At 48.7% G+C, this 15,204-nt stretch overlaps 1 long non-coding RNA gene across 2 annotated transcripts; it reads right to left on the reverse strand.

Annotated features, from left to right (window-relative positions):
* Positions 1-496: 496 nt before the first annotated feature.
* On the reverse strand, positions 497-11,250 carry LOC132493888 (uncharacterized). 2 transcript variants are annotated; one of them, XR_009533025.1, is made up of 3 exons: positions 10,975-11,250; positions 1,837-2,093; positions 497-962 (listed from the first exon to the last, which is right to left on the reverse strand). It is a non-coding gene; the product is annotated as an uncharacterized LOC132493888 (long non-coding RNA). The 2 variants fall into 2 exon arrangements; XR_009533024.1 differs by having other exon boundaries at positions 497-1,060.
* Between the last annotated feature and the right edge of the window lie 3,954 nt (positions 11,251-15,204).

Below are 15,204 nucleotides of genomic sequence, written 5' to 3' on the forward strand. Positions count from 1 at the left end.
CTCAGCGCATGAGTCATCCCGGGGCAAAATTCCTGAGCCAAGGAGCAGCTGCCGCTCCACCTAACTGACACCTCACAGCCCTGGGTTCACCTTTGGGATTTGTAAGAGGCTGTTTAAGAGCAAAACAGGGGTAAACAAGATGTGGTCCATCCACACAATGCACATTACCTGGCCTTGACAAGGAAGGAGATCCTGACACGGGCTACACCTTGGATGAGCCTTGGGGACGTTATGCTCAGAGAAATTAGCCAGACACAAAAGGCCAAATCCTGTGTGATTCCACTCCCATGAGGTCTCCAGAGTCATCACATCCATAGAGACAGGAGGTAGACGGTGGGTGCCCAGGGCTGGGGGAGGGGAGGGGAGTGAGTGTTATGGGGGCAGAGTGTCCGTTTGGGAAGATGGGAAGCTCTGGAGATGATGGTGTGATGGTAACACAATGTGAGTGCTCTTAAGGACAATGTACCCTTAAAAATGTTAAATCTTACGTGTATTTTATTACAGTGGGGAAAAGAAGAAGAGAAAGCAAGAAACACAGCAGTGGGGGCCTCTCACTCAGACACAGCCCCACTCTGCGCCCTGGTGTTGTGGGTAGGTTTTGCGTCGAAGAAGCCTTAGAGCCCAAGGGAGGGGGCCAGGGTCCCGCCGCTGCCACGCGTGGGTGCCAGTCGGGCATGGGTGAAGATCCACTCTTTGATCGCATTCAATCACCTGCCGGCTCTCTGGCTCCACAGAAGGGACGGAGGCACTTTAACATTGCCCCGGGCGCTGTTTCAGGGGCACCCAGGTGACCTGTGCTTCGTGCTGGAGGGTCTCGCAGCTGGTGGGGGGTCAGCGCGGGAGAGGTTTCCTGGGCATAAAATCAAGATTCCAGTGGGTCCTTCCGCAGGACGGTGACGCATTCCAGGGAAGAATGGCTCTTGTCTTGTGTCCTGCCTCTCTGATCGTCAGGAACAGAGCTGCTGTGAGAGGGGACAGGAGGTGGTGACCAGCGACCTGGAGAAGGCTGGCCAGGACAGGAGATGCCACACCCGGGGCAGGACGGACCCGACGTCACCCCCTGGAAGCGATTCCAAGAGAGAAGTGGCAATCTGCTGTCTGCTAAGGGGGCTTTGGCCAAAGACGCTCTTTTCAGGCGCAGGTCCAGCCTCCCCACACACCCAGCCCAGGGGATGCAGCGCGCCACCTGAAGCTGCAGCATCTCAGTGCACGGCCACTGCTCACGGGGTGTCCGCGAGGTGTCCCCGCCAGGGCCAGCACAGGGCCCAGAGGCCCTCCGGCCAACACAGACTTGCACGTTCTGGCACTCGGGATTCCATGGGGCTTCACTGCTTTTGTACAAAATGTCTTAAGTCATGGCCTGATGTTAGGCCCTAACCCTACCCCTAACCCCTGAATGTGTCCCTGCAAGTTCATACGCTGGAGTCCTAACCCCAGGAACTCAGAATGTGACTGTATTTGGAGATGGGGTCTTTAAAGGAGTGATGAAGGTAAAATGAGGCCATTAGGGGTGGCCTTAATCCCATAGGCCTGGGAAGAGGAGGAGATCAGGACACAGACACACACAGAGGGACGACCCCGTGAGGACACAGGGAGGAGATGGCCATCTACACGCCGAGGAGAGAGGCCTCAGGAGGACCAGCCCTGCCCACGACTGGATCTCGGATTCTAGCCTCCAGGACTGGGGACAGTGAGTGTCTGCTGTTTAAGCCCCCTGATCTGTAGGCCTTTGTTAGGGCCGCTCCAGGAAACCCACACTCCACATTATTCCTGATCACAGGTTACTTCTGTGTCCTGGTTGCTTGGGCACTGACACGGCCCAGTGAAATGACCCACCTCTGCCGCGTCTTTCCACCTGGAATCTGGAGAGCGTGGTCCGCTGTGGCTCTGGTCCCCAAGAGTCTGGCCGCTGCTTCTTGGACTCTGTGTATCACCAGGAAGTCACATTCTGGCATGGAACACCGGCTTCTCTTCTCCATCCAGGAAGCAGCACTATGGTGCTTTATGCTCAGGATGTTTTATTGTTCAGTGCAACACAAACTCCGTCTGGCAGGCGACTCTGGAAGCCCAGCTGAAGCTGCTTGGGGCAAGGTCTGTGGAGAGAGTGACACCGCTCTTCAGGGGGTCTTATCCTGCTCCCAGGATGCAGGACCCCTCTGGGATCCAGAGGCACAGAGAGGGTCCCTCACCACCTTCATGGTCAGTGTGCCAGCACCTGCATCTTCTCTACGGAAAAAAAAAAAAAAAAATGACCTACATCATTCCAGGGACAGGTCGAAGCCCAGACCGCGCTCAGGGGAGTCCTCAGGCTGGCACCCAGGAGGCACATGTCCTTAATGGATGCCCAGGTGGGCGAGAGCTGAGTAAGGACACAAGGGGGCACCCAGCTTACAGCTTGCAGAAAGTGAGGTTTCACAAAAGAAGCCATTTTTCACATGCCTACCCGTAAACCACACCAGGGCACACTTCTTGCTTCTAGGTATTAGCCACAGGAGAGCAGAATTCAGGCTGGGGTCAAAGAGAAGGCCAGCGGGGTAAGAAATTACAAATATGACCTTTAAAATATGCACAATAAAGATTTTCTGCTGTGACAGACACCAAAACCAGAGGAACGGGTATGTCTCTCACAGCCCTGGTGGGTCTTTCTACGGCCCTGCCAACCCAGGGCGTTACCCTCCCAGTGCAGGGTGGTGGGGGTGTGTCTGGCCACCGCTGGTCAGTCCCGCCAGGAAAAAGTAGTGGCCAGAACACTTCTCCCTTCAGGGCTGGTCAGAACCCACTCCTTCATCAGCACGTGGCCACTCTCTTTATATAGAGAACAGAGTCCCTGGGGAAGGTCTTTCCTAACTAGTTGATTAAAGGAAGAGGGAAGGAGAGATTCTGGTGGTCAGTTAGCAGCCCTTCTTCAGGATCTGTCGTCGTGGCTCTTGGTCTCACCAGACCCCAGTCTTCCCCTCCTCCCACGTCCCCCGCTCCCGCCCACATCACCTTGCACCGGGTCATCCCAGCCTCCGGGGCTCCGCCCACCAAGCCCTCCAGCCGGGGTTTGCTTCCCTTCCCTCCCCCTCCCCTCTTCCCCCAGCTTTGTTGAGATATAACCCACCCATTTAGAGCCTACAGTTCAACGGCTTTTAGCGGATCCACAGAGTGGTGCATCCATCACCACCATCCACTTTGGAGCACATCCCCCACCCCTAAGAGGTCCTGCACCCTTAGCGGTCATAGACCACTCCCTCCCCTGCCCCCAGCCCCTGGCAACCACGAATCTCCTTTATGCCTCCTAGATTTGCCTATTCTGGACATTTCACATAAATGGAACCCTACGGTGTGTGACATTTTGTCTCTGTTTTTTTTTTTTTTCCACTGAGCATAGTGTCCCCAAGTGTCATCCACGTGGCAGCCTGTGTCAGAATCTCCTTCCTTTTTAAGGACGAATAATATTTCACGGTACACACAGACCACATTTTGCTCATCCGTCCATCTATCTGTGGACACCTGGGTTGTTGCCGCCTCTTGGCTGTTGTGAATGATGCTGCTGTGAACACAGGTGTGCAAGTACCTGTTTGAGAGCCTGCTTTCATCTCTGCTTCATGCTTCTTTATGGCCAAACAACATTCCATTGTGTGGATACAGCATTTTGTTTATTGATCCATCAGATGCTGGGCATTTGGGCTGTTTCCATTTGTTGCTGTTATGAATAACTTTGCTGTGAATATTACAAGTTTTGTGTGGACATATTTTTGTTTCTCTTGGGTATTCCAATGTGTGGTTTTTTCCACACCCCCAAGTGATTCTCCTGTGAGACACTACCTGGGTGTCTCACAAATTTAATTCAATTCTGACACTACCTGCCTAGAGTTAGCATCAGACCCCACAGGTAAAGGGCTCAGTCTCACATCTCCACCTTAAGATGCCAATCCCAAATCCAGGTTGTCACCTGTGCTTCTGACCGGCTGGGTATAGGTTGGAGGTTCCTAAGATCCCCTCTTGGGGTTTGATTTGCTAGAGTGGCTCACAGAACTCAGAGAAACATTTTACTCACTAGATCATCAGTTTATTATAAAAGGATGTAACTCGGGTGGAAGAGATGCCTGGGGCAATGTGTGGGGAAAGGGTCAGGAGCTCCCATGCCATCTCCAGGAGTGCAGTCTCCCAGACCTCCGTGTGTTCACAGCCCGGTCCTCTTCAGTGCTTTGGAGCCTTCATCACCTGATTGATTAAATCACTGGCCACTGGTGATTGAACTGAACCCCCAGCCCCCTCCTCTAATCACACCATTGTTCCCCCTGGTGACCTGCCTTTTGTCAAGGGCAAATACAAATCTTAAAAGTGTTCTCCACAGATAATAAAAGACTTTAGCCATCCGAGTGAGTAGACTTAATTTATTCCAACTGTTATTTATAAACTAGTGAGTTTTGTATTGTACGTGATTCATGACAAAAGTTTTAAAATGGAAACTATGAGATCTCTGTCTGTGTCTGTCTGGGTGACTGTGTGAATGTCTATGTATGTACTTACGGATATGGTATGTTTCTACCTCTGGAGGGTATTGCCAAAATTAACTTGTCAAAGGGCTCTATGTAATTGACTTAAAGAAAATTAAGTGCTTATATAAATTTTTAGAAATATAATAGAAACTAAACCAAATGAATTTCAGGTTCATGTGATCTGGGAAATTTTCAGTATTAAATTAATATTTGTTATTAAAACTAGTTTAAGTTTGTTGGTTTAATTAATATAGACATTTCTTCAGCATCAACATTAAGTATAATACTTTTATTGTATCAATACCTAGGTTTACTAAAAGTCAAAAAGTTCATGTTATCTTTGTTATAAAATTTGTCAGCCAAAAGAAAAAAAAAGTTGGTATGATGATCTCTTCATAAGTGAATTAAATGTAAATGAGATAAGGGTTGTTAGGTGAATTCTTTATGTTTTATGATACTTAAAAATATTTTCTCCATTCTTTTTGGTAACTGGAAACTTTAGAGTTTTGTTAGGTTAAATGACAGAAATTTATTAAATATCTAGATCATTCCCCCCAAAATAAGATGCTGAAACATTAATTACTGAACATAGGCTTCCTTGTACAGAGAAACTAAAGATATTTGGGGCTATTAGTAAATATATTTGGTGCCACCCGGAGTAATTATCTGTGAGAAAGTACATGTTTCTAGAAATTGTAAAAAGTATTTATAAATTTGCCAATCTACAGAATGCTAATGTAAAAGACAGTCCATAATTGCCTACTTCTTAATTTTTACTAGAAATTAAGTTTTCTAAGGGCTAAAATTCTAATTAATATATGTAATTAAAACTACCAAAATTAATAAGAAAAACATCTTCACATGCAAGGCAATTTGTTTTAAAAAGTCTAAGGAATGGAAATGCATCTTGTTAAGGGAAAAAAAGTGACTTTGTTCTAAAGCTGGTAATTTCTAAATGGGAAAGAAAACAGGGGACAAACAATATGGATATAGGAAGTTATAGAAGGTTTGTAAACGAAATGAAACAAAAAAGCGAACGTTTAGAAAGGAATTTTCTATATGGTCAGAACTGGCTAACATTGGAATGAATTCAATTAAGTAAATGATTTTTAATATCAAAAGCAAGCTGGTGCAAAATTAAACTTTGTTTTCTCTGTTGAAAGGAAAAGTTTTCTTAGATTATTGGTCTGATCTCAATGAGAAATTGTAGACAAAGGTTTTCTTTATCTTTAATGTAATCTGTCTAGAAAAACAAAGATTCTATATTGTATAGCTCAGGCTTTTTACAATATACATAACTTTTTATATTTGCCTGTGAAGTCTTTAATTGTTATTTTGGTTAAATGGATAACTAAGCACTGCTTCACAGTTACCTATGATCCTATTTGACCAAGTGTTTTTTTAAAAACTTTTGGTATTTATTGCAAAATTCCCCGAATCAAATTTTAAATGAAGACTTTTTTTTTTTTTTTTTTTGCGGTACGTGGGCCTCTCACCACTGCGGCCTCTCCCGCTGCAGAGCACAGGCTCCGGACGTGCAGGCCCAGCGGCCATGGCTCACGGGCCCAGCCGCTCCGCAGCACATGGGACCCTCCCAGACCGGGGCACGAACCCGCGCCCCCTGCATCTGCAAGCAGATCCCCAACCACTGCGCCACCAGGGAAGCCCCTAAATGAAGTCTTTTTGACTTAGAACTAACTTTGAGGTATGAGATGTTTCAGAGGGCCCCTGAAATAACTCAAAGATTTGTTCTCTCTCCTTATAAAAAGGAGATGTTAAACAAATTAGGCTTATTTGATATATTAAATTACACGGGAAGCATTGTCAAACAAGAAGTAATACTAAGCCTCCTTTATGTTGTGTCCGTGTAGGTATATGTTAAGTATGTTTCTGAAACTATGTGAAATTTCTGGAAATCTGGTATATCCTGGTATAATGTCATCAGTCATAATTCTAGTTATTATCTTAAAATGCTATATGTCAGTGAAATAACTTAATTTCCTTGTCAATTGCATTGCGATCAGGTCTTTAACCAGCCATTTTAAGTCTTTTTTCATTTATACACATTGCTTTACTCTGGTCTTTATTAATGTTTCCTCTTCAGAGAGATTCATGTAAAGGGATCTGACACTTTCTCTAGACTACAGGTTTCTGATAAACTTTTAGATCATATCATTCAACTGGGTAAGAATTTACAGAACTCTACTGAAGAAACTGATGGCTTCATAAAACTACTAACAAAAGGTCAAGATCAAGAATTAATTCCATGGAACTGAATGAACTGGTGAGGAGGATTATCACTTTTATGACTTTTTGTTTTAAACATTGCAGGTCATTTTATGTTTTGCTTTTCCAGATTTAAGAAAACCTTTCCTCTCAAGCTATCTAGGACTTGCAGCAATTTGATAAAGTATACCTTTGTAGACAAAGATGAAATATCTATCTTTTCTCCCTACCTGATCCCTCAGAATTTGGAAACTCTGAGTGGGTATTCTTGTTTCCATGGCAATATAATTATTTGCATAATTTCAATAAGACTCTGTTCTCCTTATAACAGGACATAATTGGAAACATTGGTTCTTTTACCAAGGGTTTGACTGGAATGTCATATTTGAGAGGGACATGCAGAGTCTCAGACCAGAAAGCTTTAAGGAACTAAGCCTGACTTTATGGAGCCAAAAGCCCATTGGGAAAACAGCCTGGGACCTTGCTTACAGGGTTCCCAGCAGCCTAAACATGTGAGTAAGGAAAGTCACTTCCTGGCAGGTGCATAAACCTCAAGATGTTTTGGGGACCTGGAGAAAAGAGGAATGTAACCAAATCTGTAGGTATTGCAGGCGAAATCTGATGTCAAGTTCTTGCTTGGCTTTGCTGGCCTCGAGAGGACTTTAAAAGTTGAGTCTGGGGCTTCCCTGGTTGCGCAGTGGTTAAGAATCTGCCTGCCAATGCAGGGGACACGGGTTCGAGCCCTGCTCCAGGAAGATCCCATATGCCGCAGAGCAACTAAGCCCATGCGCCACAATTACTGAGCCTGCACTCTAGAGCCTGCGAGCCACAACTACTGCACCCACGTGCCACAACTACTGAGGCCCGCATGCCTAGAGCCCCATGCTCTGCAATAAGAGAAGCCACCACAATGAGAAGCCCGCACACCGCAACAAAGAGTAGCTCCTGCTCACTGCAACTAGAGAAAAGCCTGCACCCAGCAACAAAGACCCAACACAGCCAAATAAATAAATAAATAAATAAATAAAAGTTCAGTCTGAGGGGCTTCCCTGGTGGCGCAGTGGTTAAGAATCCGCCTGCCAACACAGGGGACATGGGTTCAATCCCTCGGCCGAGAAGATCCTACATGCCGTGGACCAATTAAGCCCGTGCGCCACAACTACCGAGCGTGCGCTCTAGAGCCCGCGTGCATAGAGCCCGTGCTTCACAACAAGAGAAGCCACCGCAATGAGAAGCCTGCGCACCGCAACGAAGAGTAGCCCCTGCTCGCCACAACTAGAGAAAGCCCAAGTGCAGCAGCGAAGACCCAACACAGACAAAAATAAACAGATAAATAAAAAATTTTTAAAAAGTTAAATCTGAGATTCTTTATGAAAAGTTCCAGCAAAGCCAATTTAAATGATCATAAAAATATGAACAATTGCTATTCTTGTTCCACTTATGTAAATAATTGGGTTGAGTTTATTGAAATCAAACTTACTTTGCAAAAAAATTAATTTGGCTAACTTTGGTAGAAATGAGGGTAATTTTAGAGAGAAAAGTTATGTTTCAGTAATACTTTTGCGGATATCAGGTTCTAGTGCTGTTAAATTGCCTTTGAGCTTCTGGTATTTACCCGTAATCTGGACTAGATCCTGAATTCTCCTAGTTTCCTCTAATATCTGGCTATGACTCCAAACTAACATTTCCAGTTTTCCTCCCATCCCTTTGACTTGGAAATGTTTAGAACTACGAATGCCCTTTTCCCAAAGTCATGCAAGCTAACATCAGACAACTTGATATAAATTTCAAAGAAATCACCATAACAGCTCATGTACAGATAATCTTCACGCCTGCTGTTGTATGAGCCACTCAGAAAGTTTACCTAAACCCTTGATGACATGGTCAGAGACATTTCACACTGCAAAAGATGCTCTGACCCTGACATCGAGAAACCTTCAGCGGGCTCCCCTCTGGACTTAGTGCCTTATCATGAGCCGGACTGCAACTCATTAGACTAATCGTTGTTCTACTCTGTTCTCTCTTTGTTGTTTTTAAAGTGTTTGTGCTTTGTGTCTCTCTGCTGTACTATGATGCCCTCCACAGAAGTGATGGTGGTTTGATGTCAGGATGACTGGCCACTCCTGTGAGATTCGTCCTGATGATCCACTTTGAGCTCATTCTTCTGTGTGGTGTGAGGGACCTGCCCCTAGGACTGATTCCTTTTTTTTTTTTTTTTTTTACAACTTTATTGGAGTATAATTGCTTCACAATGGTGTGTTAGTTTCTGCTTTATAACAAAGTGAATCAGTTATACATATACATTTGTTCCCATATCCCTTCCCTCTCGCGTCTCCCTCCCTCCCACCCTCCCTATCCCACCCCTCCAGGCGGTCACAAAGCACCAAGCTGATCTCCCTGTGCTATGCGGCTGCTTCCCACTAGCTATCTACCTTACGTTTGGTAGTGTATATATGTCCATGACTCTCTCTCGCTTTGTCACAGCTTACCTTTCCCCCTCCCCATATCCTCAAGTCCATTCTCAAGTAGTCTGTGTCTTTATTCCTGTTTTACCCCTTGGTTCTTCATGACATTTTTTTCCTTAAATTCCGTATATATGTGTTAGCATATGGTATTTGTCTTTCTCTTTCTGACTTACTTCACTCTGTATGACAGACTCTAGGTCTATCCACCTCACTACAAATAGCTCAGTTTCGTTTCTTTTTATGGCTGAGTAATATTCCATTGTATATATGTGCCACATCTTCTTTATCCATTCATCGCATGATGGACACTTAGGTTGTTTCCATCTCCGGGCTATTGTAAATAGAGCTGATTCCTCTGCCTGCAAGTCCCTCTCCACCACCTGCTACCTGGAAAACTCCTATGTGTACATTAAGATCCTGCCCCATCACTGACATATATACACTACCAAATGTAAAATAGATAGCTAGTGGGAAGCAGCCGCATAGCACAGGGAGATCAGCTCGGTGCTTTGTGACCACCTAGAGGGGTGGGATAGGGAGGGTGGGAGGGAGACGCAAGAGGGAGGGCATATGGGGATATATGTATACGTATAGCTGATTCACTTTGTTATACAGCAGAAACTAACACATTTTAAAGCAATTACACTCCAATAAAGATGTTTAAAAAAGCCCCCCAAACCCCTGCCCCATGTTGCCTCCTGTGTTCAGGCTGTCGCCACACCCCTGGGCAGCTTTAACTGCTCCCTGGGATGTGCGCTCACAGCCAGTCCTGCGCTGAAGCTGGCCATCTCTGAGTCACACCCTTAGGTGCACAGGAGGTGTTGCTGATAATCACGCAGCCAACATTTACGCCAACGTTCACCAAGCAGGGCCTATGCCAGCGACTTTGCAATCCCCCCACTCTTTGCAAGAGCCACACAATCCCATGATACAAATGGAGAAACTGTGGCTCAGGGACATAAGCACCTTTCCCAAGTCCACACAAGTAGTGAATGGATGGATAGATGAACAGATGAATTGTTTGTAAAGAGGTGGATTCTACGTGATGAGACTAAATTGAAGCCCAAAACTCTCTCTTTGAGCCCCTGAGAGTATCTTAGAGGTGTGCCCTAAGAAACACAAAAATCAGATACCATGTGTAGGGATGTCAACGGAGAAAACAGCTACATTGGAGAGCAACCTCGTGGGCTTTCAAGAGAATCTGCTAAAACCCAGAATTCCTATAACTAGCAGCTCTTGCAAGACATTGGGTGTCAATTTTCCAAGTGCTAACTAATTCAGAGATGTTTGGAGTGGAAGTTCCATACAACACAATCTCTGGGAACAAAACTCCATTGTAACAAAGCCGGGTCTTTGTTTTTAATACGTGTCCTAATACATCTTCAAGATGGAGCGAACCTGCTGGCGAGTTTTCTCCAGGTGGTCCCTGCCTGGTTGTAAGCGAACAGGTCAGCCCAGCGAGGGGCTGGTCTTGTGGGTGCCAGCCTCCCTCCCCCCTCCCCGCTCCCTGTGCCCGGCCGGGGCCAGCTTCAGCCCTGCAGGCCCGGCCGGGGCCAGCGCTGGGTCAAGGCCACTGCACCATCCCCCGCCATCCAAACCCCCACCCCAGCTCACCCCGGCTCCAGCCCCACCCTAGCCCCGCCCCCCGCCCCTCCCCCTCCCCCTCCCTACCCCACCCCCACTCACCCAGCCCCGCCCCACCCCTTCCCGTGCCTTCTTACGGCTGCCGCCCCCCAGCTCGGCCCCGCCCAGGGAGCGCTTGGAGGCGCATCTCTTCAGGAACCGCCAGTCCTTACTTTCACTCTGAACGGAGCTCGGAAACACACGCGCTACTCGTGACTCCGCGGCCTCCGCAGCAGCCAGTCCACGGGCCGGGGAAGTGACCGCTGATGCCCAGGAGCTCGGAAGCACGGCCGTCCTTAAACGTTAATGTGTATTAGCTTACAGTCAAATAACCTGCAGTAAAGCCAGAACCACCGCTTCCTAATTATCTGCCGGCCCCTCGCTGCTCCGCGTGGGGGGCACCCGCGTGGGCCGCAGAGGCTGCCGCGCACCTCCGCCAACTCCGGCTCAGAGCCCACGTGGGAGGACTTGGCGAGAAAATCCGCCAAGGCCACGCCTCAGGCCTGGACTCCGGTTCTGCTGACGGTGTCGCCTGCAGGAGGCGGTAGAGAGTTCATAATGCAGATCAAACCCAGATGGAAAGTTTCTTCCTCCAGCGAAGGACGGCCCCGCGGAGGCCTGCTGTCGGGGGGAAGCGGGGGGGACAGGGTTCCGCCTCGCGACACCGTGACCCTGCTCCTCGGGGCTATCCCTGTTGGACGGAGCTGTGCCCAGTGCAGGCTCCAAGTCAGGTGGTCCACTAGGCCCTTCTATCTCACGCTCACCAAGCCAGCTCCTTGCAGGGGCCTCGGTGTGCCGGGCCCAGACCCCCAGGCCCAGGGAGGTTGGTGGTCTCCTTATTGATGACGACGACGATGATGATGACACAGACCCCGAGTTGATCGTGTGAGCAGGACGGCTCCGTTGCTCCGTGGTTTGGTGTAAGCGCCTCGCTGTCTCTAACTCTGCACCTGCCCCAGTGTTGGCGCTTGTCTGTCTCCCCTGAGCCGGAGCCGAGACGCCCGCAGAGCCCGGAGTTCCGGGGGCCCCTAGGGCCCTGCCCTCCGCTGCTGTCATTACCCCCGTTTCCCTTCACAGGCAGGTTTTCTTTCGTGTCCCCACTGGTGGGCTCGCCTCCCTTCCAGGCATGGTTTTTATTCCATTTCATCTTCATTTGAGAAATGTCGTTAGAAAGAATTTGGGGGAGAGATTCTGAGCTCCTGCGTCCTCTGTTCCCGGGTCTCCGCCGCCCCCTGGCGGCTCCCTCGGAAGCAGCACCGGAGCCAGCGGCCCTGGGGACACGCGGCCCCTGTGCGGGGAGGCGGGGAGGCCGGTTACGAGGATGAAAAAGAGCTGGGTGAGGAGGAGCCACACTGCCGCCGGTTCAGCTTATTGGGCGTCAAGGTCCTCGCGCGTCCTCCCATCCCCTCACCACGCGGGCCTCTTCCCGCTGCTCTGGGTCTGGAAGCCTCCCTCTGCGCCCCCTACCCCGCGTCAACCCCCCTTTCTCCTTCCTCCCTCTCTCTTCTCTTTATCTCTCCGTCTCTGTATGTCTCCCTGTCTCTTCTCGCTGTCTCTGTGTCTCCCCGTCTCTGTGTCTCTCTCCTCCCAGCATTCTCCTTCCTCAGAGAACCTTTTCCTTCTCCTTTCACTTGCTGTGGTTGGTCTTCCTGCGTCTCTTGTGTCCCGAGCCGGCGGCTCCCTTCCCCGGAACTCACCCACGGCCTCAGGCTCCAGCCTTTCCCCTGCACAGGTCCTCGTCCTCCGTCTGCTCTGGTCCCCCTGCGACCCACCCCCCTCAGTCCCTGGGCCCCATCTTCACAGTGCGTCCCAGGCTGGCGATTGTCCACGTGGCTGGAGCTGTCCCCAGCACTGAGACTCCCTCCGTGACCATTGGCCCTGCGGCCCTATGGGGCATCTGGGCCAGCAGTGGACGGCCATCTGGAAGGCTGGACTGTTGCCAGCTGCTCGGCCACCAGCAGGAAATTGTTTCCTTTTCAGAGCATCTGTGGAAACTCACACAACATCCCTGGAAGGACGGAACCACCACCTCACCGTGGGTTCTGCGCTGCTTCTGCGCGTGCAGTTTCGGTGCCTGTCACTGAGCTTTCACTGGGTGTCATCGGGCGTCCCCTGCTCCTGGCATCGGGGACACAGAGGAGAAGGGGCCGAGCCCTGCAGCCTTGGGGCCGATGTGTGCACGTGTGTGAGTGTGTGTGTGCATCTGTGTGAGTGTGTGTACGGGTGTGTACATTTGTGCTGTGGGTGTATAGTTGTACCTATGAATGTGTGGTGTATCTGTATGCATGTGCACACACGTGTGTACCTGTGGATTTTATGTGGGCATTTCAAACCCAGCATAAGAGCGGCTTCTCCTCTTGCTTCCGAGGAGGGCAGAGATGCTGACTGACTGCACCTAAAGAGGGTGATGGGCACCCCACCCCGGGTGCATAAGGGAATCCAAGAACCATAATAAGCTGAGCAAATGTGTGTGCGTTGTCATCACTGCACTCTGACCCTCCTAAACAACGTCGGTAAAATGTCTCCCCGGACTGGCAGCTCCTCTGTAACCCCCGACAGGAGACTGATTCCAGGTATCAACAGAAAAATATCTTCCAACCTATGTTAAGATTTTATAGCTAATCAACAAGGACCTACTGTATAGCACTGGGAACTCTACTCAATATTCAGTAATAAACTATATGGGAAAAGAACCTGAAAAAGAATGAGTATATGTATCACTGAATCACTTTGCTGTACACCTGAAACTAACACAATGTTGTAAATCAACTCTAATACAAAATAAAATTTAAAAATAAAATAACTTAAAAATAGGTGTTAAAGGTAGCCACCAGGAGAACAGAAATTGGATGGAGAACTTCCAAACCATCATCGAGACAAAAAATGGAGCAAAGAAAATTCAGTCAATACGATGAAAGGCTTGGGAGGAGGAGTAACAGTAAAAACCATGGTAAATAAGAAATACAAGACCAGACGGCCAGGAAAATGCAAAGCTGCTAATGATCACGGAAAACCGTCAAGGGCTTAGGTCCCTACTAAGAATCTTCCAGATTTGAGGGGCTGGGAGAGGGATTAGTGGACAATTCTGTATGCTGTTTATAAGAGATGCAGTTAGAAGCTAAATGAAAAGGAACCTTTGAACATAGAGGGAAAGACAGAGATTAAAGCAGCCACGCACACAAAGAGAAAACGGTTGTGCCACTCTATGTCTGAACAAGTATTAATTAAAATTGAATGAAGATGGAAAGACTTAATCTAGAAAAAGGAAGGTTTTATATGGACTAAAGGTATAATCCTCCAAAAAGACGTAACAGTAGTGAATCGTGCAGCTAAATGCTCACCTTCAGGATGTAGGAAGCAAAACCCTTTAGGACTTTTCGGGTGAGCTCCACCCTCACAGTGAGACACCAGACACGCTCACAGAAGCTGATGAAGGTGAAGGTAAATAGGTAAGTAGGTCCCTGGGGATGGAGTTACCTGGTCGGAGGGCAGGCCGAACATGTGGTCACAGTAAGCAGAGGAGGCTGGGGACCGGAAGGTGGACTCGCTCAGTGCCACACGGGGGCCTGGAGCACCCATGAGCTCCCTCCGTGCCCCAGTGACGCAGGGCCCTGTTTCCCGGGACCCTTTAAAGAGACCTTTGTAAACAACTTCCTGGATAAAGCTGCCTGGAAATGGCCTCACAGCAGCACCGCGGGCGTTTCCTGGAGAACGGGGGTGGGGGGGATGCTGAAGCCAGAAAGCACAGGGCAGATGCCCCCAGGAAAGGGCTCAGTGAGGCAGAAGGAAACTGAGAAAACAGGAAATTGACAAGTAGACCTGCCCAGGAAAATGCAAAGCTGGACTTTGGGGGAAAATGAATTTTATTAAAGATAAAAGACAAAAAAGTAAAATAATGACAGAAACTAAAGGGATGTCAAAAGTTAAAGGAGAACTTCATGCACAAGTTTCTACCCAGCACTCTGAAGGTCTAAATGAAACTGAGGAACTATGGGATGAAATGGACTCGTTCATTTCTCCCCAGATATTTGGGGGCGTCTCCTGTGAGCCAGGGACAGACAGACCGACAGGGACCACTGCCCTCGGGGCACTGACTCTCTAAGGAAACTAGACGATGACCAGGAGTATGTGACGTGGTGGCCGTCCGCCAGCCATCAACACCAGGGACACCCAAAGAGCAGGTCCGAGCAGCGGGCAGTGCCCCCTTATGTGGGAGCAGCCAATAGTGAAAGATGGACAGCGGTCCTGGCCCTGGGACCAGCCTGCCCGCACCAGCGTCCCCCTGCAGCCGACAGGCGTTCACACACTCACAGTCACACACACACACACACACACACACACACACACGGTAATACACACAGACAGACACAAATACACGAGCACGCACAATCAAACACACAGAC

The sequence above is a fragment of the Mesoplodon densirostris genome, chromosome 7 (assembly GCF_025265405.1).
Source record: "Mesoplodon densirostris isolate mMesDen1 chromosome 7, mMesDen1 primary haplotype, whole genome shotgun sequence".
NCBI classification, from domain to species: domain Eukaryota; kingdom Metazoa; phylum Chordata; class Mammalia; order Artiodactyla; family Ziphiidae; genus Mesoplodon; species Mesoplodon densirostris.